The 24,682-nt window shown below is 42.1% G+C and overlaps 1 long non-coding RNA gene across 1 annotated transcript in view; it reads left to right on the top strand.

Annotated features, from left to right (window-relative positions):
* The window catches only part of LOC149864835 (uncharacterized), a 239,425-nt gene that overhangs the window by 167,146 nt on the left and 47,597 nt on the right, over positions 1–24,682 (top strand). The window lies entirely within an intron of this gene.

Here is a 24,682-nt window from a genome sequence, read left to right as displayed (position 1 = left end):
TATATTTGGCTCGCTTAATTTTTCTACTATCAAAGATTTTTGTAGCCTGTTACTGGAGAACCTCCATTGTTTGTAAAAGTCTTTGAAATCTGACAAGGACAACTGGCCTAGAGGTTTTCTTTTTTCTTGTCCCATGAAGTCTTGTTTGGGTTTGGCTGAGTTACAGACTTTTTGAAAAATCACTATTTATTTTCTTAGGTCCTTGGAAAAATTTTTGTCAGCCTGACAAAATACAACTTGAACACAGACATCATTTGTAGCCAGATCCGTACCAAAAGCAAGAACACAAGTGCATATTACACTGGAAAAATCTGAGAGCTGCTGTACCAGCTAGAGCTGCAGCAGAAAGAGGAAAATGGAATTGACTTAGTTCTCATGTTATGACTTTCCCAGAGCTGTAGTACCATAGTTTTCCAGGCCTGTTCATTCATGCCATTCTCTGGTGGCAATGTACAAAAGACAGACTCTCAAAAGACCTAACACAGAGTTCATTTTCGACTTTCTGAAGTAGTACATGGAGCAAGAGCTGTTCATTTATCAGGCTGGGGAGAAAATTTCAGGCTAGGAACAACTCCATGTGCAATTAGCATAGATGAATAAACTCCGGTGCAGTTCATGTCAGAATTTATTGCTCCTGGGAGCCATGTTTGCACATGTGCCCAGAACCACAGCACATTGAGCCAGGGTGGAGTAGCCCTGGCTGACGGGGGCTCCAGGAGTCAGCCTGCCAGCCAAGGGCTACTTTGACCTAGCTTAGCATGCTGCAGAGGGGTTGGCTGGAGCACAAGGGTGCTCCAGTGTGGGGCTAGCTGGCAGGCAGTCCTCATGCTGAAGCACCCTCATGCCCCAGCCACCCCTGTCAGTATCTACATATGTGTTGTGGCAGAGTAAATAACTCCACTATAGGCTAGTACTTGTGTCAGGCAGCAGTACTATACTATGGTGGAGTTAATTAGTTTACTCCATCCTAATAACACGGCATGTGTAGATGGTGATATTTTACTGTGGAGCTAAGTAGTCAACTCAGCAGTAAAGGTGTGTATAAACATGCCAGTGAGTGCTACATCCGACCATAATCCAGACCCTTGTTGGCTTATGTTCTTTCTTGGAATAGAAAGAGCTCTACTCATACTACTGCTTAATATAGTTGCTAAGCTTGACCTTTTAAAAAAATTTTTATGAAAAAAAAAGAAAATAAATCTTTGACAATGTATAGCTTTTAAGCAAAAAGCTTCAAAATTGAATATTCTGATCAAAACTTGAAAAAATTGTAAAAAAATTAAACTTTTGTTTAAAAAATTTCAGTTCAGAAATGGCATTTGAGAGCTTCATGGAATCTATACTTTAATTGCTACCTGGCTCTGTTGTCTTTGTGTTGGTTTCCCTTGCTGAACTACAACTCATGATGCCAAGCAGTCTCACTTTTTGATGAGCTGCAACCCCACTTCATGGAAGTCTGTAGCCATGGTCCATCGTGACTGATGCACCCCTGACTATGGTCCCTGGTCTATAGAGGAGAAGAGGGATTGAGTAAGCCAGACTATTATCTCAGGAAGCACCAAAGTGGTATTTCAAATCCCTCTTCCTCCCCCCCCCCCGGTTTTTGATTGATTCTTTTGTTGTTGTTTATTGACTGAAAACAAAAAAGGTTTGAGGTATTCAGGTTTTCAACAAAGTATATACTCCTAAAAAAAATTCATGCTATTGAACCCCACCCTCCAATTCTCCATCAAAACACAATTATTAGTGTTTATAAGTATAAACTTTGAGTAGCTCCAGTAGTTTATGTTAAGGAAAAATGGTTGAAATCTGTGCTGAAAGTTCACAGTTCAAATTCTGATGATGCAGCACTTATTTTTCTTCTTTCTTTCTTTTTCTTCTTCTCATGCACTTATATGCTACCTTTCTGCTAAAATGGCACCCTGGTCTATGGCTGTATCTCCTGGGCACTACTGTAACAACAACCACAACCACCACCGACCAACAATGATTCCATTTTTTTTAAAGCCTAGGAATCTAATGAAGTAATACATTATTCACTGAGCAATTCTGTTGGTGGTTTATATGTTGTACTTGGCTATTACTGTATTACTTTCCCAGTGTTTGTTTTCATTGCATTGCAGTTGTAGTTTCATTCCCAGCTCTCCACTCAGCTAATGTTCTGGTCACTAATAATATTCAGTTCTTGAAATTTCATTTATCTGAATATTGTCTAAGGGGACAGTGAATTTACAAGTTCTGTTGGTTTGACTGTACCCACAGACACACATGCGTGAAGCACTCCACATTCCACTTCAATCTGGAGCACTTCAAATTCAGAGCACTTCAGTGGTATGTAGATGCATAGCTCTAAACATGCCCCCTTGCTGGAGTGCTTTAAAATCGCAGGACAACATGTACCATCAGTTCTCTCCAACAAGGGGGTATGAATGGGGCTTGCTCAGACCTCCAGTATTTTCTCCCTCCCTCCCCACTGGTGCTTCACTCGCTCACCCCGAAGCATGGTAGGAAGAACAGGGAAGACAGCCAATATGCTATCTTCTGTGCACTCAGCATGGAAGTCACCTCCAAAGGAGAAGAGGCATGCAAGAAACTCTTCTCCAGCACCCTGGCTGGAGAGCAGGAATCCCTGCCTGCTTCTTGACGTTCAGTCTCATGAAAGGCTTAGAGCATCAGGAGATTGGAGTTCACATTCATTTTAGACAGTTCCTGGAGCTTTGAACCCATGGCTTGTCCACACATTAATATGTGAAACTGGTTTTAAATGGTCTTTAGGCAGCTTAAAGTTAGGTTTAGCTCTGATCTGTGTTATCAAGTTCATGTTATGTTGGTATGTAGCTACTCTAAACTACACATTAGTATAAACATAACAATCCTCTCCCACTTTTCTTGTTGGCTTGGATTGGGCCCACTGTTCCTAACTTGATCTGACCACTGTCCCCTACCATCTTCCCTCATCCACTTGCCCTGATCAGGCCCACCACCCCATGCTGCCGTGGTCTCCAACCAGCACAGATTGATTGGCTTGCTGCACCCCTGCTCCTCCCCACCCTGGGTAGGGCCAGCTGTCTTCTGCCTCCCCAGCACCCCAGATCCCTGCTCACCCCTGCCCTACCTTCCAGATTACTTTTGGCTGCAAGCACTGTTCCAGGGGAGTAATCAGGGAAGGGGAACTTGCCTATCCAGCCCCCATCATTGCTGCATTTCTGGGCTAGGGGAGCTAAAACAACATTAAGAGGGAGCTCCAGGGGGCAAAGGGAAGCCCAGATTGGGAGGGGAGGGGTGGAACAGGGATTCTTACCTTTCAGTCCCGAAAGCCTCTGCTGGCTTGATCCAAACTTAAGCTAGCACTAACACAGATCAACACTTGAGCATCTTGAAGTACAATGTGTAACAAAGGCCTGAAAGGCATTCATCTTCTTGGCATAAATCTGTGTGTTACTCTGAAAATCTCCTACCAGGACATGATTAGCCCATTATTACTTAATACAAATACAAGTTGAGGACTCTTAGCACCTTGTAGGATTGGGTCCTCTGGCAGGATAATTAGAATGAGAAATTGAAAAGGCGTAAAAGACATAAGGCACCTAAAAATTCAAATATGCACCTACCAGGATTTAAAAAGCATCTGTGCATGGGACTTACTTATTTGAGGGGTGTTGGTTGTAGCCATGTTGATCTAAGGACATAGGTACACAAGGTTCTTTGGGTAAATCTGACATCTCTTATTACATCAACTTATAAAAGTTGGTCTAATAAAAGATATCAGATTTACCCAAAGAACCTTACCTGGAACTTACTTAGGAATATAAATGCTTTTGAAAATCCTACCAAACACCTACCATTCACCTTAAACATACAAGCAACTCTACAGTCTGTCCCTAAACAATCATCTTTCACTATGATTTATCTAAGTGCCTAAGTCGCTTCTGAAAATGGGCACTTAGGCAACATTGAGAACATTATGGTAGATATTCCAATCGACTTTCAGTGGAGCTGTGAACCTGATTGCCCTTCAAGCCTTTGAAAATATTCCTCTCTGATTTAAGCGTAAACCTAAGACAGAATTTCACAACTCTGTGAATGCTTTTTGTCACTCTGACAGCGTTTACATGTACTGTACTAAAATTGTGTTTCCAAAAATTGTTATAATGTTCCAAGTTGTGTCTTGCTATGTTTACATTTAGATATTTGTGTTTGTAAATTTCTTTCAGTTCTGCCATTTGATTTGTAGAGCCTGGTTGGCTTTTTTTCCTTCCAATGTGAATGCACTGTGCAGGGTCAGGAATAAATAAACAGAAAACCTGAGATAGTTTTTGAAACAACCTTGCAGAATTGGACAACCAGTTCCAATACATTTGAATTGGGTGTCCAAATTCTTAGGGATGCTTTAAAAATCTCAGACAAAAAGTAAATTTCCCTTTATCTACATGACCCCAACCCACTGATCTGGGAGGATCTTCTCTAGAAGGAGAAACCATTTTAACAAATTGGTTAAAAGAATCCATTATTATTTCCTATTTGCTTACCAAGTGCCAAGTATAGGCATTTTTGTGCTGTGAGCATCAGCCATTTCTCAGTGAACAATCATTAGACTACAGCAACTTTGCTCATTACTAGAACTGTGTATGAACCAGGGAACTAGAAATTCCATTTCTTCTAGGTGTCAAAAGCACTTGTGCCCTAGCACTGCTGCTATTGTATTTAGTAGCACCTTATTGCTACAAAAGGAAAGAAAGTGAGGTAATTTAATGAGGACTAACAAAAAGAAAGAGATTTGCTTGTGACTGAAAAAATGAATTCTTACACTCAGCTTTTAGAAAAGTTAGTATAACAGGGAGGCAGGGGCTCCTGTTCCTTCAGGAAGATTTGCAGCAGGCAACTAAGCAGGAACTGGCTGCAGCACAACAAGCAGGCTAACCATTAAACCCAAAGGGAAACCCCTGGACATTTGTACATGCCACAAAACCAGCCTTTAAAGCAGCTTAATGCCCTCTTGAGCCACTTTAATGGTGCAGCTGTTAGCACGTGTCGCTGGCACAATGTGCTTTAATGGTGGGTTGCACATGTCAGCGGCATAATGCACATTAAATGACTTTGGGACGCAGCAATATAAAACATCTCTGAGGTGGTTTAGTTTGCTGTGGAGAGAAGCACCGAGCCCCATGCATCTCAGGGGCTATGAAGGCGTCTCGTGCAGGCAGTCTGGTGGCAGCCTGTGTGGGCAGGCTCCACTGAAGGAAGAAGAAAAAAAACCCTGATCTTTTTTTTTTCCCCCTCCCCAGAGCCTGTCTGAGCTGCATGGGGGCCTGGTGCTTCCCTCTGCAGCTGTGGTGTCCTCTGAGACTGCTTGGACAGGATGCTTGCAGAAGGACACCACCTGGGGGGCACTGCCACTGCCACGGAGGGAAGCACTGCCCTCCCCTCTCCCCCACAGCTCAGGGACTGCTCAGCCAGCCAGCAGCTCACCTTCTCCTCCCTGCCACTGGAGAGGCAGATAAGGGTCGGGCCCAACCCCTGTGTACACACCACAGGAGTTTACTTTGCCCTTAATTGAAGTGGTGTTTTTAAAGACCTAGTGCTTCAATTTAGGGAGAATTAAACTGAAGTTAGCCCCCATGGCATGTGCAAATGCTCCCTGTGCTTAATTATGGTCACCTAAGCAGAAGAGGCAGTGCTTTAGGCCATATAAGCCTAGTACTACCAGCAATGGGGGTGGAGGGTAGTCTGGGCTGGCAGGCTGCAAAGGGGCTGACCAGCACCCAAGGAGTTTTTTAGAGCTGCAAGCAAAGTGGAAGGGAGGCTTATGGTTTGCAGAAAAGTTAAGACTCAGTGTGGGAAGAGTGTTAGATTGCCAGTGGGTTTGTGTTATGTTCTTATGAGCAGTGGACCAATTGTGGCTATCATGGGGGGTTGGAGGCCATGGAGGCGTGCATAAGAGGCAGTCAGTAGCAGACAGTCTGGCCTGGGGTTGGGGACTCAGGGGGCTGAGGTTGGTGTGCTGCATTAAGCAAAGACTGGGAGAGCTAAGGCCAGGGGCAGGCAGCCAAGTCTGGGATCAGGAACCCAAAGGGCTGCAGCAGGGTGAGGCCAGGAAGGCCAAGGCTAGTGGGAGTAGCCTGGTGTGGGGTCAGGAACCCCAGGAGCAGAAGCCTGGGATAACAGAAATAGCCCAGCCTGGGGTCAGGGGCCCAGGATGCCAAAGGTGGGAAGAGGGCTGCTGCTGATGTGCTCAGAGAATGGAGGGCTGAGGTCAGAGCAGGTTTAGGCCAAAAGGGCCAAAAACTGGAGATAGATTAGGGACAGGGGCCCAGAGAAAAGAGAGGCTGACAGGCTGACTAGAGCATGATCCAAAGCAGTATGGCTTGGGGTCAGGGACCCAGAAGGCTGGCATAGGGCCACAGCAGCTGTGCCAGGGCTGGGGGCCCAGAGAGCAGGTTAAGGCCCCTGAAGGGAGGCCAAACCCAAGCAGACTTAAGCCGAGGGGGTAGAGGCCTGGAAAGGGGTAGAAGCTCTGGACAGGCAGAAGCTAGACCAGGGCCAGGGACCCAGGGAGAAGAGTGCCTTGACAGGTTCAGGGGCCCAGCATCCTAGGTACATTAGTTGATCAGTAGGCCCAGTAGGCAATTTAATGTAATATCTGTGAAGCACGGGCGTGACTGTAGAGCTACAACTTGCACTTAAGGCAACTGGTGCCCTTGGGGCACTGGAAGGCCCCACTTAATACTTGAGGGCAAGACTGAGATCAGCAGGGTGTGGGAGGACCAACAATACAAGAGAGCTCACTCTGAGCTCACCCTGGAGCAGCCTCCCTTTACTTAATCTAATTATTCCATCAAAGGCATGGCAGATGAGAGGAAAGGGAGGGTACCCTAGGAGCCAAGCAGGGCAGGAGCAGTGTGGCCACCAGGGGCATAATGGCTGTCCCTGGCACCTGGTCCTGTTAAAGTGAGGCTGATGGGTCTTATGGGCCTTATGCCCTAATGAAAAAAGTAGATTCAAAATTCTAAAAATATTCTAAAAGTAGGGCAAAACTTCAGTATTCTTCATAGCCAAATGGGGGATGGGGCTAATAGCTGGGCACCAAGTACCAGTTTTTCTAAGCAATATGATTCTAATGCATTAAAGGTAATACGTTAAAGGTAAATTGGTAAGAACAGTAACTTTAACAGTGGTTCATGACATGAACCAGGAGGAACATTATAATGACTGCCACTGCTATTCCTTCACTACACGGTATACCTGGCTTTGGAAAACCACTGGAAGTTTTTAATATCCATTTGAGTGGCCCAACAGGTAGAGCTATTCTAGTGCAATTATATGGGCCTCTGCTGAGATACCTGTAGACTATATAAAGCACTAGTTCTCTTGAGCATTATGTCACACAAGCATCTTAAATCAATACATTTAATATAGACTCTCAAACATATAGGTGATACAAAGAATCCCTAAACACTTAAGAAAACAAGTATTATCATAGATGTTATTTTTGTGTGTAGATTTGCCATTATTCTCTGTTTGAAAAATCAGAAAGGAAATAAGAAACTTTGTGATTATGGAATAGAAATAACATAGCACCTTACATCTTGAAGAGATTGCTTCCATTTTATTGTCCCTAATATAAGAAGAATAGAAAGTATGATACTTTTATTAAACTGAAGTAAAACAGAATTCATACATAATTCTTAGCTTAATACAGTGATTTAAAAGAAATACAAACAGTACCTATTTATTATTTTGTGTTATTTCAGAAAGTATGGTGTTAGTAGTGAAGTTTCCTTCTGACTGCATGGTCTGAACAGAAGTAGTAGTCTACTATGGTTCCTGATAACTACATAAGCTATCAAAATACATTCAGAAGGCGCTTCTTTCAGCACAATTCACAACAGTAATATTGCTGCAATTTTTCCAGTATTTTTTCTGCCCTTATTTAAGAATAAAGTAGGGCAAATTTCTACTGCAATTGTCTGGTACAACATACTTTATAACAGTGAGTTTGTAGTGTTGTGAGCAATTACTGCAGAATAGAGTTGTTCATGAATTTTCTGCTGAAATGGTTTTGTTTTGTTTTTGTCAGAAAATGCCAATTTGTTGAAACTGAAACTTTTCATAGACTGTATGTACCAATTTCACCAAAGGTAGATTTCTGGTCAGGCAGACACACTAACTCAATCTAGACAAGGCAATATTCTAATGTTGAAGGTGTTGCAATGTGAAAAACCGGTTTAAGGCACTTTTCTAAATTATTTAGTGCAAGAAATGGGACCTAGATCTACTGGATCCTGAGTGACTGCCCTAACCATTGAGCTATGGAACTATTCCATTTTGTATTGAGCATGCATCAACAGTGTTTTTTTTACCTTGAAAGGTTTTGGAGTTTTTTGGCTATGAAGTTCAAAGAAATTTTAATATAACAAACAGTTTCCTGGAATGGAAAAACTGTTTCCTTCCCAGTCCTACTGAAAAACACTATAATTTGAGGAGCTTTTTAAGTGTGCATAGCTACAGCTCTGGTAACTCATAACTATTGAGATAGTAGTCTGGGATAAAGTTTAGTTCAAACATGGAACTAAATCAAAGTCACAAAATCATCACATTCTGACCTTAAGTTTTTTTACATAAATTGGAGGTAACTCTTATTTCAGTGGGTGTGTACAGAAGTTCTCTATGCATATTTTATAGAACTGTAAGTTAGAGCACTTTTTATAGCCCTATAAAGTTACAGTGCTCTTAAACATGACAAAAGTACAAAAACATGACTGGGGGGCAGAGGAGGGGGACTCTGAACCTCCTTGAACTTTCTGGACTAGGAGACATGGGGTGCTCTGCAGCCTCCTGAAGCTTCTCTATGGGTCGGGAATTTGATCAGCATATAAAAGTTATTTAAAACTCTGTAGGTTTCTAAACTGCTATAAAATACAGTGCTTCAAATACAATATCTCATTTAACAAGGGTTAATTTAAAGTGCTGTAGCCATTTTTAAAGGGCTATATAGCCATGCACTTCTGTTAAGTTCTGGCAATAAAGTGCTTTAAATGGTGAAGAAAGCAACTTTTGTAGACACCCAGTAGTATGACATCAGAGTAGTATGCTGGTGTAAATGAGATCATGAAATGTCTTTGATACAGTTACTAGCCCAGGTTCCACAGATCCAATACCAACCAAAGTTTGCTGAGGTCCTGTAGTAAGGTTAATGCTTCTATTTCTATTGCTGATATTACGCCATTCTCACTAGAGAACTGTCCAGCCAAATGCATTTCTGAACATATATATGATGTAAGTGCTTTCACTTGGCCTGAGGAAAACAAGATATACTGTATAGTAGTTTCTCTGTTCTGCAATATTCTTCATTGTTTACATGCTAAAAACAATTACTGGTGTGAGAAACTAAGGCTTCATCTGTCTTGCTACTTAGAGCAGATTTCAAAATGATCCTCCAGCCTAAATGTTCCAATAAGCTAGAAGTCTTCTAGCTCCCCACCTACCTGTAGTCCATCCTGTCTCTGAAAGCTGTTGTGCTTCAGGGCCTTAAGCAAAGCCTAAGCCTGATCCCAGCCTCTCTCTCCCTGTAGGAATTTTAACAGCAGAAACTACAACTAACAGCTGTGTAGGAACACTGAAGGAATTTTAACAGCAGAAATCCCACAACTTTTTGGTACTTGACTTCCAAACAGTATACACCCCACTTTCTGTCTCTACTGTCCATAAGCAGAGCCAAAATGGAAACAGTTAATGAAAAGCTTAATTCCTAAGAGGACTCTACTTGATGAACAGGAAACTTCTTCTTTGTATAGAACCTTCCTAAGAATTAGTGTATTTGTGTCTCCTGTGTTGATGTGTAGCTATTGCTGTATAAACTGAGGGGCAGTCTGTATGTCTCAGGCTAAGGGCCCTGTCACACTTCACATATATTAAGCAATTAACTGGCTAATCACACAATAAATTTAGAAAAACTACATGTGCAAAGTAATTATCACGTGATGAAAATGACTATCCAGCTATAAAAAGAACCAACCAGCTATAAAGTCAGTGCCTGAAAATGTGTAAAGTACTTGCAAAGAACAATTTTTCCAACTGTTTAGTTGATCTAATAAAAGATATCACATTTATCCAAAGAACCTTATCTGCATATGTCCTTAGATCAATACAGCTATAACAAACACGCCTAAAAATGTGTAATAACTCTATTTTCTTCCCATTTTTAATCTGAATGCAGAACAGGACCCTAAGGTGCTTGTTAGGGCTGACCGTAAATGGCAGCACAGACCTGAAAAGGATTTTTAAAATCTTTACAGTGGGCACGTCTACACATGCATTAATGTGCAGTGGTTACTGTGCACTTAATTTAGTAACTGTAATAACAGGTACTAACTAAATGTGCAGTAACCAGTGCTAGTTGACAATAGTGCTGGCACATGCCTTTTAGGTGATGTAGGTGGCAACTTGGGCAGTAGTAACCATAAGATGATTGAGTTCAGGATTCTGAGGAAAGGACGGCAGCAGAGGAAGGACACCGGCCTTCAGAAAAGCAGACTTTGACTTGCTCAGGGAACTCCTGGGCAGGATCCCCTGGGAAGCCAGTTTGAGGGAAAGAGGAGTCCAGGATCACTGGCGGTATTTTAAAGAAGTCTTACTGACAGTGCAGGAACAAATCATCCCAGGAAACAAGAAGACTAGCAAGCATGGTGAAGACTAGTTTGGCTTAGCAGGGAATTCTTCAGTAAACTAAATCACAAAATCACAGTAAACTAAATCCAGCAGGGGCAATTGATGGAAGCCAGATGCTGACTCTCACTATAACTGGCTTGGAGGAGCTGGGAAACTCACCATTGCAACAGGCTTGGATCCCTGATATCACAGACTGGAGCTGGAGCAACAGTAAACCTGAAAAGGAAAAGATTAGAATGGACTGAGTTCCTGAGTACCAGAGTGGAAGCACTGAACCTAAAGGTGCGATCCTACGCTAATATTTCCTAGAAAGCAGAGAAATGGACAATAGAAACTTGAGAAAAAGAAAAGACTGTGTATGGATCCAAAGTCTGCGTATAAGTGAATGGACAATTTGTAGTTTTGTCCAATCATGGACAGGTTGACATTAGGTGGGATGTAGAGGAGGCAGAGCCCCAGGGTCAAAGACACTACATGGAAGACAACAAGGTACTGAGGGAGGTAGGAGTAAGATCTTCCTCCCCTTTAACTATTAATTCCAGCAAAGACGTGGCATATGAGAACCCTCAGGTGCCTTGAGGGTCTATGCAGTGTGTCAAGCTATCATCTCAGAAGGTATCAGTAGTGCCTAGCTGGGCTGAAAAGCCAAGTCGTTTGTCTAGAGAGCAACATGATAAATTACAAAGACCCAATTATATGATACAGGCATGGGGGATAGGCCCGATGAGGAGAGACTCTGGGAACTGGGCCTGTTCAGTCTGAGTAAGAGAAGACTGAGAGGTAATTTGATAGCTGCCTACAAGTATGTCAGGTATGAGCATCAAGATCTAGGGGGGCAACTCTTCAGGAAGGCACCTCAAGGGAGGATGATGACCAAGGGGCATAAGCTAATAGAGGGTAAATTCAGGCTGGACACAAGAAAGAACTTTTTCTCCGTAAGGGTCAGAATCTGGAACACACTCCCACCGAGGTGGTGCAGTCACTATCCTTGGAGGTGTTCAGAATGAGGTTGGACAAGCACTTTGTTGAGCTCGTCTGAGCCCAATAACTTTCTGCCCATGGCAGGGGACCAGACTTGATGATCTGGCAGGTCCCTTCTGGTCCTTCAATTCTATGATTTCATAGATTTCATCAGGGCTGGAAGGGACCTCGGGAGATCTTCGAGTCCAGCCCCCTGCCCAAAGGGCAGGAAATCAGCTGGATTCTAAAAGGCTGACGTGCTCAATGCCTGTTTTGCCTCAGTCTTTGGCAGCACGGTTTGGGAAGGAGGTGAGAGGTCCTCAGTAGTGAAGGAACAGGTTAGGGACTATTTAGAAAATTTGGATGTAAACAAGTCCATGAGGCCAGATGGGATGCACCAGAGGGTGCTGACGGGGTTGGCTGATGTGATTGCAGAGCCACTGGCCATCATCTTTGAAAATTCATGGCAATCAGGAGAGGTCCTGGATGATTGGAAAAGGGGAAACATAGTGCCCATATTTAAGAAAGGGAAAAAAGAGGATCCAGGTCTACAGACCAATCAGCCTCACCTCAGTCCCTGGAAAAATCATGGAGCAGATCCTCAAGGAATCCATTTATAAGCACTTGGAGGAGAAAAAGGTAATTAGGAATAGTCAGCATGAATAGTCAGGGGCAAGTCATGCCTGACCAACCTGTAGTCTTCTATGATGAGGTGACTGGCTCTGTGGATATGGGGGGACCAGCAGTTGTAGTGTACCTTGATTTAAGCAAGGTTTTGATATGGTCTCCTACAAAATTCTCCCAGGCAACCTAATGAAATATGGGCTGGATGAATGGACTATGAGGTGGATAGAAAACTGGCTTGAGCATCTGGCTCAGAGAGTAGTAATCAATGGCTCGATGTCTAGTTGGCAGCCAGTATCAAGTGGAGTGCCACAGGGGTTGGTCCTGTGGCTGGTTTTGTTCAATGTCTTCATCAACAACTTGGAAGATGGCATAGAGTGCACTCTAAGCAAGTTTACAGATGACAACAAGCTGTGGTGAGTAGTAGATATGCTCTGGAGGGTAGGGCTAGGATTCAGAGTGACCTAGACCGGTGGTTCTCAACCTTTATCACATTGGGACCCATTAACATAAGTATCAGCTTGCTGTGACCCACACCCACTCCCTGACCTGCAGAGTGTTTTTCTCTCTCTCTCTCCTTCCCTCTCTCCCCCACTTCCCCTCCAGCTGTTGCATCTGGCCCCCTCTCTCCCTCTCCTGCTACTTTACACTGCCCTGCTGTGTACCAGCTTCAAGCAGCCTTGCAGTGTTTCCCTCAGACCTCCCTGTGGCCCTTTAAAATCTTGTGACCCACTTGTGGGACACAAGACATGGGCTGAGAAATGCTGACCTAGACAAATTGGAGGATTGGGCCAAAAGGGATCTCATGAGGTTCAACAAGGACAAGTGCAAAGTCCTTAGGAGAGAACAATCCCATGAACCAGAACAGGCTGGGGGCTGACTGGTTGGGCAGCAGCTCTGCAGAAAAGGACCTGGGGATTACTTTTCCAACTCCCTCAGCACCCTCAGGTGCATCCCATCCACCCACATGGACTTGTTCATATCCGTCTTTTCTAACTAGCCCTTCACTTGTTCTTTCACCACTGAGGGCTTCTCACCTCCTCCCCAAACTGTGCTGCCAGGACCAGTAGTCTGGGAGCTGACCTTGTCTGTGAAGACTGAGGCAAAAAAAGGCATTGAGCACTTCAACCTTTTCTGCATCCTCTGTCACAATAAGCTGATATGAGCCAGCAGTGTGCCCTTGTTGCCAAGAAGGCTAACAGCATCGTTGTTAGGTGTGTTGCCAGTAGGTCAAGGGAAGTGATTATTCCCCTCTATTCAGTGCTGGTGAGGCCACATCTGGAGTACTGTGTTCAGTTTTAAGCCCCCTGCTACAGAAATATGTGGACAAATTGGAGAGAGGCCAGTGGAGAGCAGCAAAAATAGTTAGGAGACTGTGGTACAGGACAGGCTGAAGGAACTGGGCTTATTTAGTCTAGAGAAGACGAGACTGAGGGAGGATTTAATAGCAGCCTTCAAATGCCTGAAGGGGGGTTCAAAAGAGGATGGAGCTGGTAGTGGCAGATGAGAAAACAAGGAGCAATGATCTCAAGTTGCAGCGAGGGAAGTTTATGTTAGATATTAGGAAGAATTTTCTCACTAGGAAAGTAGTAAGACACTGGAACAGGTTACCCAGAGAGGTGGTGCAATCTCCATCACTGGAAGTTTTTAAGACCCAGCTAGACAAAGCTTTGGCTGAGATGATCTGGTTGGGGATGGTCCTGCTTTGAGCAGGTAGTTGGATTAGATGAGCTCCTAAGGTCTTTGCCAACCTTTTATATGATTCTGAAATGTAATGCGTAGTAGACTAATTCTTCTGCACATTAATGTGGGTTTTGCCTGCTGCGCTAGTGTGCAGAATTAGTTAACTGTGTTTCTGGTTTTGTGTAGACACTCCATGTGCCAGATGCAATTTTTATAAATCTTCTTGCTCTTCCAGAATGATAAATGCCACTGCTCTTCCATGCTAAAGGCATTTTAACTGCCAGTATTGTAATTTCTAATGCCTACAGATAGGCAAATGGAGAGTTGAGAGGTTAAGTGATTTAGCCAAGGTCCGACAACGCATCAGTGGTAGGACTGGGGAGACAATCCACATCACCTAACTCTCAGGTCTGAGCTTTAACCACTAAACAACAGGCTGACAGGCTTGTTTTGTTGGGTTTTTTTGTTTGTTTTGGGTTTTTTTGACTCCCATTGCAGTTATTTGAAAGACCACACTTCCTCCAGGATTTGAAAGACAACAGATCAAGTGTTCTGAACTCCGGGTGCCTATAAGAATCTGTACAGTACATTCTTTTATATTCTTCTGCATTGACTGTTGTCTGTCATTATTAGGCAGCTCACCAGGACTCTTATTTCCAGCTTGCAATTGATTCAAAGCCTGGAGTGCAGTTGGCAAGGTTGTTTTTTTCACATGTCACATCTTTGCACATATCAGTAGCATATTATTCCACTTGCAGTAGTGTTAGTTTTCAATTCAATGTTATGTCATTATTAATGTTTGTCTCCTTCTCTGTACATTTTTAGAGATGCAAATCCCAGGAGCATTCTTGGGTCATTGCTTGAATATTTCTCTGGTTTGCAAAAGCTGATAGTCTTCTTGTGCCAACAGTAGGTCTCTCTGCACAGACATTTGCTGTCACAGCTTTACTACTTCTGCCTGTCAAAAGAACTCTTTTCTTATTCTTCACTCACATCTGCCAAAGAAGCAAGCTCCTTACAATGAAGCAGAGAGGAAAAAAAACTGACTTGTTTACCCTGGCTTTTAGTTCTGAGCATAGCCCTTGCTTGCTTTGTTTTCTTCTAATAGGATGCTTTGGCATGAAGCATCTAAGAACTATATTGCTGGACTTGTTCTTGCTATTTCAAAGACAGTATCTTGTCCATTAGCAAGCAGCCGAGTAATTAATAACAACACACGTGGAAGCAAATGAATGTTTTGCTTGTTGAAAGAGAATGAGAAAGTCAGACAAAGGCCTGGGCTCCATGTCCTTGCCCTCAGCAGCAGCAGCAGAAATAATGTTATGAATAGCATTTAACTTGAATTTGTAGCAAACTGCTGCTTTTATCATAAACAATTGCCAGATGGTATACATTATCTTTCTTTTTTCTCCTTTCACAAAAGCAGCATTAATTGCAGAGCAGCCCAGGGCTCCACTCAGCTCATCAGTGTGATAACACTTCATGACCCTGATTAGCCGTCAGTCTACTCAATTAAAAAGATCATTTAGACATTCACCCAATCATTTGCCTATCGAGCCACCTGGGCCTCAACCAGGGGCTCCATTTTTAACATTCTCCTGCCCTCTCTCATCTCGCCTAGCTTTTTTACATATCTCCAAAAGACGTAATTGAATTAAATAAAGCGTCTCAGGGGCAGCTGCAACATCTGCTGTTTGTGGTATGTCAAGCCTTCAGCATTAAAAACAGTTACATATGCTCCAAATTAGCAGGTCGCAGAGATGAAACAGTCGATGATAGTGTTTTTGTGCCAGCGTGAGGAGCAGCTCACAGCTGTGTGCAATTTACAATTAAAGGCTTTATCAGAGCTCAATTGTACTAGTGAATCAAGTGGTGAGAGGTCAGTTAGTGAATTAGACCAATTAGAGCTTGTACAGTTAAATTATCTGTCTTATTACCTACTGATAAACAGCCTTGTCATATCTTTACTCAGATGATGAAGCTGGAAGTGTTTTATGAAGTGATATTGTATTTTTTGGTGTAATGGAACTCAGCAGCTCAGCAAAGTAAAGGTCTAAGGCAACCAGCAGATATTAGAAGACATTTTCTTAATAAAATGTAGAGTTTCAGGTAAAATGCTTTAAGCAAAACTGAGCTAAAACATGAGTTAAGATAATAAATGTTGGCTGAATTTCAGAAGGTGTTCTTCTGCTCAGTAAAGTACAGATGCATAAAGTTAACCAGGGTAAATGCTATGCTTCTGATTTTTAAGGGTTTTTAAATAAATATGAATTGCCCAATGCACCCCTTTTTCTCTCTCTCCTCCCACTGCCTTATCCCATTTTGCAGAGCAAATCTCAGAAAATCAGTCCCTGATTTCATATGGTAAAGTAATGCAGAAACATTAAGTAATGGCAGTAAATGGTTCTTAGTCTCAGGAGGAATGTTAGGTAATTTAGTAAAGCAGTTTTAAATAAGGCTAAAAGTACAAGTTCTACTATCATGTTGGTGCAGTATTAGCTTCTTTATTAATACACTATTTTATATCTAGCTGGATATGTCTGAAGGAGGATAAGTGTAACAAAGATGATACCTAGAATCTTCTTCTTAAGCTTATGTTCTGCAAATTACTTGTTTTCCAGCTAGGTAGCAATATGGAGTCATCCAGTTATCCCACAATTTGATCTTTTGGGGAAAGGTGCAAAAAGCACCATAGTATAGAGTGTTATGTCACCTAATTTATGAGCATTTGTCCACAGCTATAAAACTCATGTTAGGTGATATCCAATACAAGTATAGAGACTGAAGTGCCTTAGAATAGGATCCACAAAAAGCAGTAACTGGAACACAATGAACCCCTTCCAGGTAAGCGCCCGGATTATTGAGTTAGAAAATTGTGGTCCTCTTGCTCCTTATCTCTCTTGTGGAGTGGAACAGCTTCAGTGGCAGATATACCTCCCACCCTGGAATAACTTACTGTCTGCTGGTTCGGGCATTCTTCTAGGAAAGGGGATATTTGGGTTTGAATCTCCTGAAGGGAGAATTAAAGCTGAATTGCATGGATCTAGGGTGAGATTTCTAACCACTAAATACTTGTCTAAAAAGGGATCAGTGTCCGCAGATGCATTTTAAAAGAAAATGATGGCCACCACTACATGTTGTGAAAAGCTAAATCAGTCAAACATGTGACTCCCTAGCTCAAAGTGTTCAATACCAATCATAGATTTCATAGACATCAGGGCTGGAAGGGACCTTGGGAAATCATTGAGTCCAGCCCCCTGCCCAAAGGGCAGGAAGTCAGCTGGGGTCATAGGATCCCAGCAAGATAAGCATCCAATTTACTCTTGAAGGTGTTCAATGTAGGTGCTTCAACCACCTCCGCTGGCAGACTGTTCCAGACCTTGGGGGCTCGGACAGTAAAGAAATTCTTCCTTATGTCCAGCCTGAAGTGGTCTTGTAGGAGTTTGTGACCATTCGACCTAGTCATCCCTTGGGGCACTCTGGTGAACAAACATTCCCCCAGATCCTGGTGGTCACCCTGATAAACTTATAGGTGGCCATCAGATCACCCCTGAGCCTGCGCTTTTCCAAGCTAAAGAGTCCCATGTCTCTCAGCCTATCATCATAAGATCTGTTTTCCTGACCTCTGATCATGCGCCTGGCTCTCCTCTGGACTCTCTCAAGCTTCTCCACATCCTTTTTGAATTGTGGAGCCCAAAACTGGACGCAGTACTCCAGCTGCGGCCTCACCAAGGCTGAGTACAAGGGGAGAATGACGTCTCGGGATTTGCTCGAGAAGCTGGATGCAAGCCAGCGTTTTGGTCGCTTTATTAGTCGCAGCATCACATTGCAGGCTCATGTTCATCTTGTGGTCAATGATGACCCCCAAGTCTCTTTCTTCTGTAGTGCTATCCAACGTAGCACTGCCGAGCCTATAAGGATGCTACAGGTTTTTCCTCCCAAGGTGGAGAACCTTGCATTTTTCGGTGTTAAACACCATCAGGTTCTCATCCACCCATTTGCTGAGCTTGTCCAGGTCAGCCTGGATCACCCGCCTATCTTCTGGCATGGATGCTTTGCCCCAAAGTTTGGTGTCATCGGAGAACTTGGCCAGTCCACTCCTGACTCCAATGTCCACATCGTTAATGAAGATGTTGAACAGTATGGGTCCCAGGACAGAGCCTTGAGGGACCCCACTGGTCACAGGGCACTACGATGAGTGAGTGCCATCAATTACAACCCTCTGGGTCTGACCACGGAGCCAATTTCCCAGCCAGCAGATCGTGGTGGAGCCAAGGCCACAACTGGCCAGTTTGGCCAAGAGGTGATCATGGGATATGAGATCAAAAGCTTTTTTGAAGTCAAGATATATGACATCAATCTCTTCTCCCTCGTCCAGGTGATAGATCACCCGGTCATAGAAGGAAATGAGATTGGTCAAACAAGACCTACCCGCAACAAACCCATGCTGGCTATCCGTTAGGATGTTAGCCTGGGCCAGTCCATCAAGGATGGCCTCCTTAATAAACTTTTCTAAGATCTTCCCCAAGATAGAAGTCAGGCTAATGGGCCTGTAGTTAGCCGGATCCATTCTCCTCCCTTTCTTGAAGATCGGCACCACATTGGCCTTCTTCCAGTCTTTGGGCACTACACCAGAGCGCCAGGAGTTTTCAAAGATCTGTGCCAGGGGCTGGGCTATGACGCTCGCCAGCTCCTTAAGTACCCTGGCGTGCAGATTGTCAGGGCCGGCTGACTTGAAGGTATCCAGCTTCTCAAGGTGTTCCTTCACGAGGTCAGCATTTATGGAGCTATCAAGCTCAAACTAAGATACCTAGGGCACTTAGGTGGCTGCTGAGAAGCTTCCACTGGTATGAGACACAGGCACTTAAACTCCCACTTGGGTGTCTGTTCTTTCTTGGGTCTTGTTAGTGATTAATACAGATTATTATAAGTGTAGGTTCTGCAACAGAAGTAGAGAAGATGTCAAGTAGAGGGATTAAGATATTGTATTAATCATCATATTTAAAATAATTTCTATGAAGATGTGGTTCCTGCTTTTTCTTGCTAGTGTCAATCTACCAGCTCCTGTAACAATGAATAATATTGGCCCTCCCCTCCCCCCACTCCTTTCCTCTCAATCTGTATTTTGTGACTGGCATTTTTCTATTTTAAGCAACTGTAAACAGCATTGGTATGACCCTGTAGGAAAGAGGTGTACTTGGTAGCCCTGTTGGTCTGAGACAAAGACATACAACAAACTAGAACTCTTGGTTCCAAAACGATACCTTTATTTGACCAACTGGAGAATGGCAAGAAAATTGTCCTTTTCTGCAAGCTTTTGGGATCAAAGTCCCTTTGTCAGGCTCTGGGAAAAGTGTAGATGGTACAAGATGGCAATAGTCCCCATAGGTAGGAAATGAACTTCATTGTTTGCACGGAGGGAGCTGAAGATGGATAGCCTTCAAAACCAAACTTTTTTTGATACTAGGTACATGTGTGAGAGGAAGGATGGTCCAGTGGGTAGGCATTAGTCTGAAGTTTACTTGGGATCACTTTTTTTAGAAACATCTAAGTGCCTGAGTCCCATTTTCAAAAAGCACATTGGTTTTTAGGCTTTTAATATGGCCTTTGACTTTATAGCAATTAGGCTCCTGAGTATTTAAGAAACTTCTGAAATGGCAAATAGTTTCTGATTTTGCTTACTTGCTTTTGTGAAGTTTACCATTAGTCTCTTTGTGCTTCTGTAAAGTGAGGAAAATACATGAAACCTGGGGGTTATCATATACTATGATAATGGAGGCCATGTAAGTAAGTAGTCAGACTTTTATAAAAGTCCATAGAAAGACTGTAAAAGTAATTTTATAAAGATAGTAAAAATAAAACAACTCTAATTTGGAATATAATATATAAAAAGGAGCCAAGTATTTCTATTAATATCAGATTTTGTCCAACTTCTTCTTTACAGGGGAGGTGGTTGTTCCCCTTATACTTCGGACTTAAGTCACTCTCCCTCTAAATTTTATTGAAATGTACAAGGATACTACTCTGACATAGCTCATTCCTATAGAAAAGTATTTTAGACAATTCAGACCTCTCCCAAGCAGCTATGGAAGTCAAGCACAATTTGTTCAATCATGTGTCATGAAGAACAGACTGGTTAAGTCTCTGATGTTCTTGCAGATGTTAAGAGCATGTTTAAAGTTCAGTCACAAGTATAATTGTTTTGGGACTGGAACTGGATGCAGCACTTTTCAGAAGAGGAATATATGAACCACCTAGGAAGTGGTTCTCTCTGGACTTGTTATTGAAATCTCCTCAGTTTTTCATAGAATCACAGGAAAGTAGGGCTGGAAGGGACCTCACAAAGTCATCTAGTCCTGCTCTCCGCTCAAGGCAGGAACATCACTGACTAAACCATCCTAGAGCATCTGCCCAACCTATTTTTGAAATTTCTAAGGAAGGAGATTCCACATTGTTTTTAGGTGGCCTGTTTCAGTACTTGACCACCCTCATCATCAGAAAGTTCCTTCTAACCTCCAACCTAAATTTTCCCTGCTAAAGCTTGAGTCCATTGCTCCTGGTCCTGTCCCCTATGGCCACAGAGGAAATCCCATCTCCATCCTCTGTAATCACTCTTCGGGTATTTGCAGACTGTTATCAAATTCCCCCCCTCATCTTTCTCTTCTTAACTAAATAACCCTAGCTATTCCTAATAAACCCTATTCGTAGTCCTATTCCAGCTATTCCTAATAAGTCTTGCTTCCCAGGCCCCTAGTCATTTTTGCCCCCCTGCGCTGAATTCTTTCCAGCGTGTCCTTCTTGAAGTTGTTATTCAGGCAGAACTCCTAGACAGGTCATATGCCAGTCACATAATAAAAATATGTCATAAACTACAATAAGAGATTAAAACAATTTGCTTGTGATATTTATATTCTTCTGGCACAGTAACCTAAGGTTTAAGGTTTAGATTTCAGAACTATTTTCTAAACTCAGCCACAGCCATATCTTCACTGAACATAATTTACAGCAACAGTTGTCCTAAACTTCAGAGCGCCTCACTTTTCTCCCAGAGTACATTGCATTATATACAGCAGCCTTGAGCTGTCTAAGGTGCTGTATGCTTTCTAATGGTGAATTTTCCTTTTGTAGGATTCAGTTTCCAACATGCCTCCCTATTTCTTTTTCACTCATCCTAGCGAAGTCTTAGACAAATCTAATGCTCATTTTCCTTTGTTTTTAGGATACCTCTGCTAATATATCTGGTAGTCAACTAAACTATGGACCACTAACTGCCCAAAGACTCTTCTCTCATCAGTAACATTTGAAGTGCATACCTAGGGTCCATGAATATCTAGGACCTTTTTGAATCCCATGGATGTCTAATATGAAGTGTATTGCTAAATCTGTGAAAATACTCTTAGCATGAGGTGGTATGTTAGGGATTTGACAGAAGGGATAGGCCACCATGGGAGTAGGATAGGAAGGGAACTGCTGGAGAAAGCAAAGGAATAGAAGGCTGAAGAGAGAGTGGTGAATCTAAACTTATTAAATCTTGATCGAACTATCATATCCAATCAGAGTCCTTTGTACACATGACTAGTTGAGGGATGTTCCTGGAAGAAGAAAGTACAGGATACTCTTGACTATTTAACTAATGTAGGAGGAATCTCATTACTAACGACAATAAAACAAGATTGACTCTTCTGCAAAGAACAATTAAACCGACTTCGCTCATGGTCTTTCAGCCATTTCTTGCTCTTGAGTCTTCCATGAAATTTTCAGAGGAAGAGTTCGAAGGAAGAGCCTACCCGCTACTCAGTCCCCACTGGACCAAAAGGGGATCATTTCCACAGGAAGAAGAAGTAGAGGGCAAATTGTTTCAAAATGCTGTACAGCATGGCTATGTGTGGATGGCAATATCTGCCAGTGTCATGCAACAGTGATTTCTTTCCTCTATTTCTTTATTGTAACCCATAAATATATGGTAATAGAGTTTACTTTGTTGAATTTTTTTTTTAGTAAAGAGACATTTAGAGGATAACTTTTCCTCTGTGTAATTCTACCAACTTTTTCAGAGTTAATTCATGAATGAAATCTGTTTTGTTTGTGAAGTGCTTTGAAAACCTAAAGTATATTCTAAGAAGAGAGAAGAAGATGTTGTTTTTCCCAGTCTCTATTTCTTCCCCTAACTAAATATCTTAGAGCTAAGTTTTATGGATAGATAGATGGATCCAATATGTACATTAGAGTACTAAAGAGATTTTTTTTTTATATGGAGTACACATTTTGGATACTTAACAATCAAAACATTATTATATCAGTTAATTGACTTCTGGAAAATCGCTTTTCAAAAGCATTTAAAACATTTAACCTCATAGTGAAGTTGCATAGAATTATATTGTGACTTTTCCCCCTCAGTTACATTTGCTATCTCTCTTTACTAATTTAGATAAATGCAGTTGTTTCTTTTGGAGACACAGCACCAAAGCTTTGTATTGCTCATGAAAGATTAATTCTTGATCCATTATTATTTTCACTCTGTGTTAATAATGCATTAGATGTGCTTATTGCATAGCTGTGGATGTATAGATGGGCACACTTTGGTTAGACCAGTAAGAAGTGTTGCTGAGATCACCCTTATTCCAAACGGATTCTAATGCTTATTGGTTTAGTGTTTTAAGAAAAATGACTCATTGCATGAAGGAGTTTTATTCAAGATGTACTTACCAAATGTGTTGCCTTAGTGAAGATTATACTTTCAATATTGATCAAACCACTCTCCCCTGGTGCACAGATGATTAATTCACTATTAACTGCTAGGATATGACTAAACCAAAGAATACATTTTAATAAGTGGCAATACTTCCTCCAAAGTGCAAGCAGAAGCCCTATATAAAAAATCAACCCCCCTAAAGTTTTGCATATACATTTGTTACCTACATACTCTGTCAGGATTTTTTTCCTTAATACAACACATTTTTCTTAATTTCATCCTATTGCTCCTAGCTACACCCTTGTGCCATTCTGAACTATTACTCTCTGGGCGCATCTACACGAGATACTACGTCGTCATAGCAACATGCTATGGTGATGTAGCATTGGCAGGGAAAAAACACGATGCCACAGAGACATGGCTGTAGCGGTGCACTCCCTCACTATAGTGCCTAGCTACAGTGACATAGTGGCTAAAAATTACCATGCACCACTGGCACGGAGCAGTAACGGCATGTACATATGTAGATGTGTCCTCTGTGTATGTTTTAATACCCCCTTATTGTACTTGTAGATGGTTATATTTAAGTCTTTACCTGGGAATTTCTTGGCAAAATGTTTTTTCTTTCAATCAAAAAAATGATTCATCAAAACTCACCATTTTTCTATTTTAAAAAACTTTAACTGTGAGAGGTTTCTGATATTCAGGCTGGACCTTCAGTTCAAAGTGAGAGATGAGGGCTCTCATTCCTGAATAATCAGTAGTCTGGTGCCCAGGAAATTCAGACCAGAGAAAATTATCAGTAGGATTGAGAGAGCCTGATCCTAAACTACACAATTGCCTGGTGGTTACAGTACTTTCCTGGGAAGTGAAAAATGACTTGAATGAAAAGAAAGAGTGAAAGGCTTTAGTTCATCCTGGTATGAAAGAGGAAAGTTTTGAGCCTCCTATGACTCATCATGTCATATTAGAAGAGAACTCTTTCCTGCTCAGTTTTAATCGTATTCTCAAATATTCAAACCTAAACCAAATTTTGATACAATCTGTAAGCTCAGTTGTGGCTTTGTCATGAATCCTGAGTAAGGGGCAGTTAGCAGTTCTGCTTGCCTAAGAGCATACCCAGAATCCTGTTGTAACTCCTTGTTCTGGATGATGGTCAGGATACGATGGATAGAGGTAAATTATGTATGTATTATATCAGGCATAAACTTTTTCTCCTCCACACCTGTTTGGCTGCTATATTGGAAAACAGCAACTAAAGGTCTTCCCCTCTCCACCCCCCAACCCATCATGTCCTTACCTGTCCTCCTTCAAAAGAAAATTGAGTTATATCTCTATGACAGTGTTCTCCCCTCCTTTGTTATTCTGCTCTACTGTCTACAATATGGGTAGCCAGTGCCAAAGAAGAGGGGATTCTGTTTTGGACATGGTCTGAGACTTCAAATTTCAGCCTGGATTTTTAATGGTTCCTTATAAATCAACATAAATCCTTTCAACAGACACATTTTAATTTATTTTCTCTAAATGTCCTCCAATCATTGTTAATAAGTGTCCAGACTTTTTTATGACATTCTTAGCCTCCTGTCACCAGAAATATGTAGAGCCAAGACTAAGCTGACTGGTGTCCTAAGATCTGTTTCTGTATTCATTCAAAACCTTTAGATGGTGCCAGACGGTATTGAAAATGCATATTTGATTTTGTCTTCTGTTATTGTATACTCCCTGTTGCCATTATGTCTTTCTAGATTTTTTCATTGATGGGTAAAATATGTTTCTGGCATGACCTAATCTCCAGATGTATCAGTGTGGATTTTTTTTTCAAGAGCAGTTTCATGTTATGTTATCCATAGGGTTGTTCTCCAAAATAGGTGTGTATAATTGTTACTCTATTTATACACATAAATCCCATGCTCATGTTTGTACTACCCAGCATGGCAGTAGGCAGCATCATACTGAGGTTATGGACAGGGATTACATTTGTGTTGGGCGAAACACTTTTCTCACAGCACAATAAAAGAAAGCAAATAGCTGTTCAATGTTTTTATTTTTTATTTA

The sequence above is a fragment of the Crocodylus siamensis genome, chromosome 5, assembly GCF_052110815.1.
Source record: "Crocodylus siamensis isolate JL-2025a chromosome 5, ASM5211081v1, whole genome shotgun sequence".
In the NCBI taxonomy this organism is placed as follows: domain Eukaryota; kingdom Metazoa; phylum Chordata; order Crocodylia; family Crocodylidae; genus Crocodylus; species Crocodylus siamensis.
Note: the sequence above shows the minus strand (reverse complement) of the source record. Positions and strands in the feature narration are given on the sequence as shown.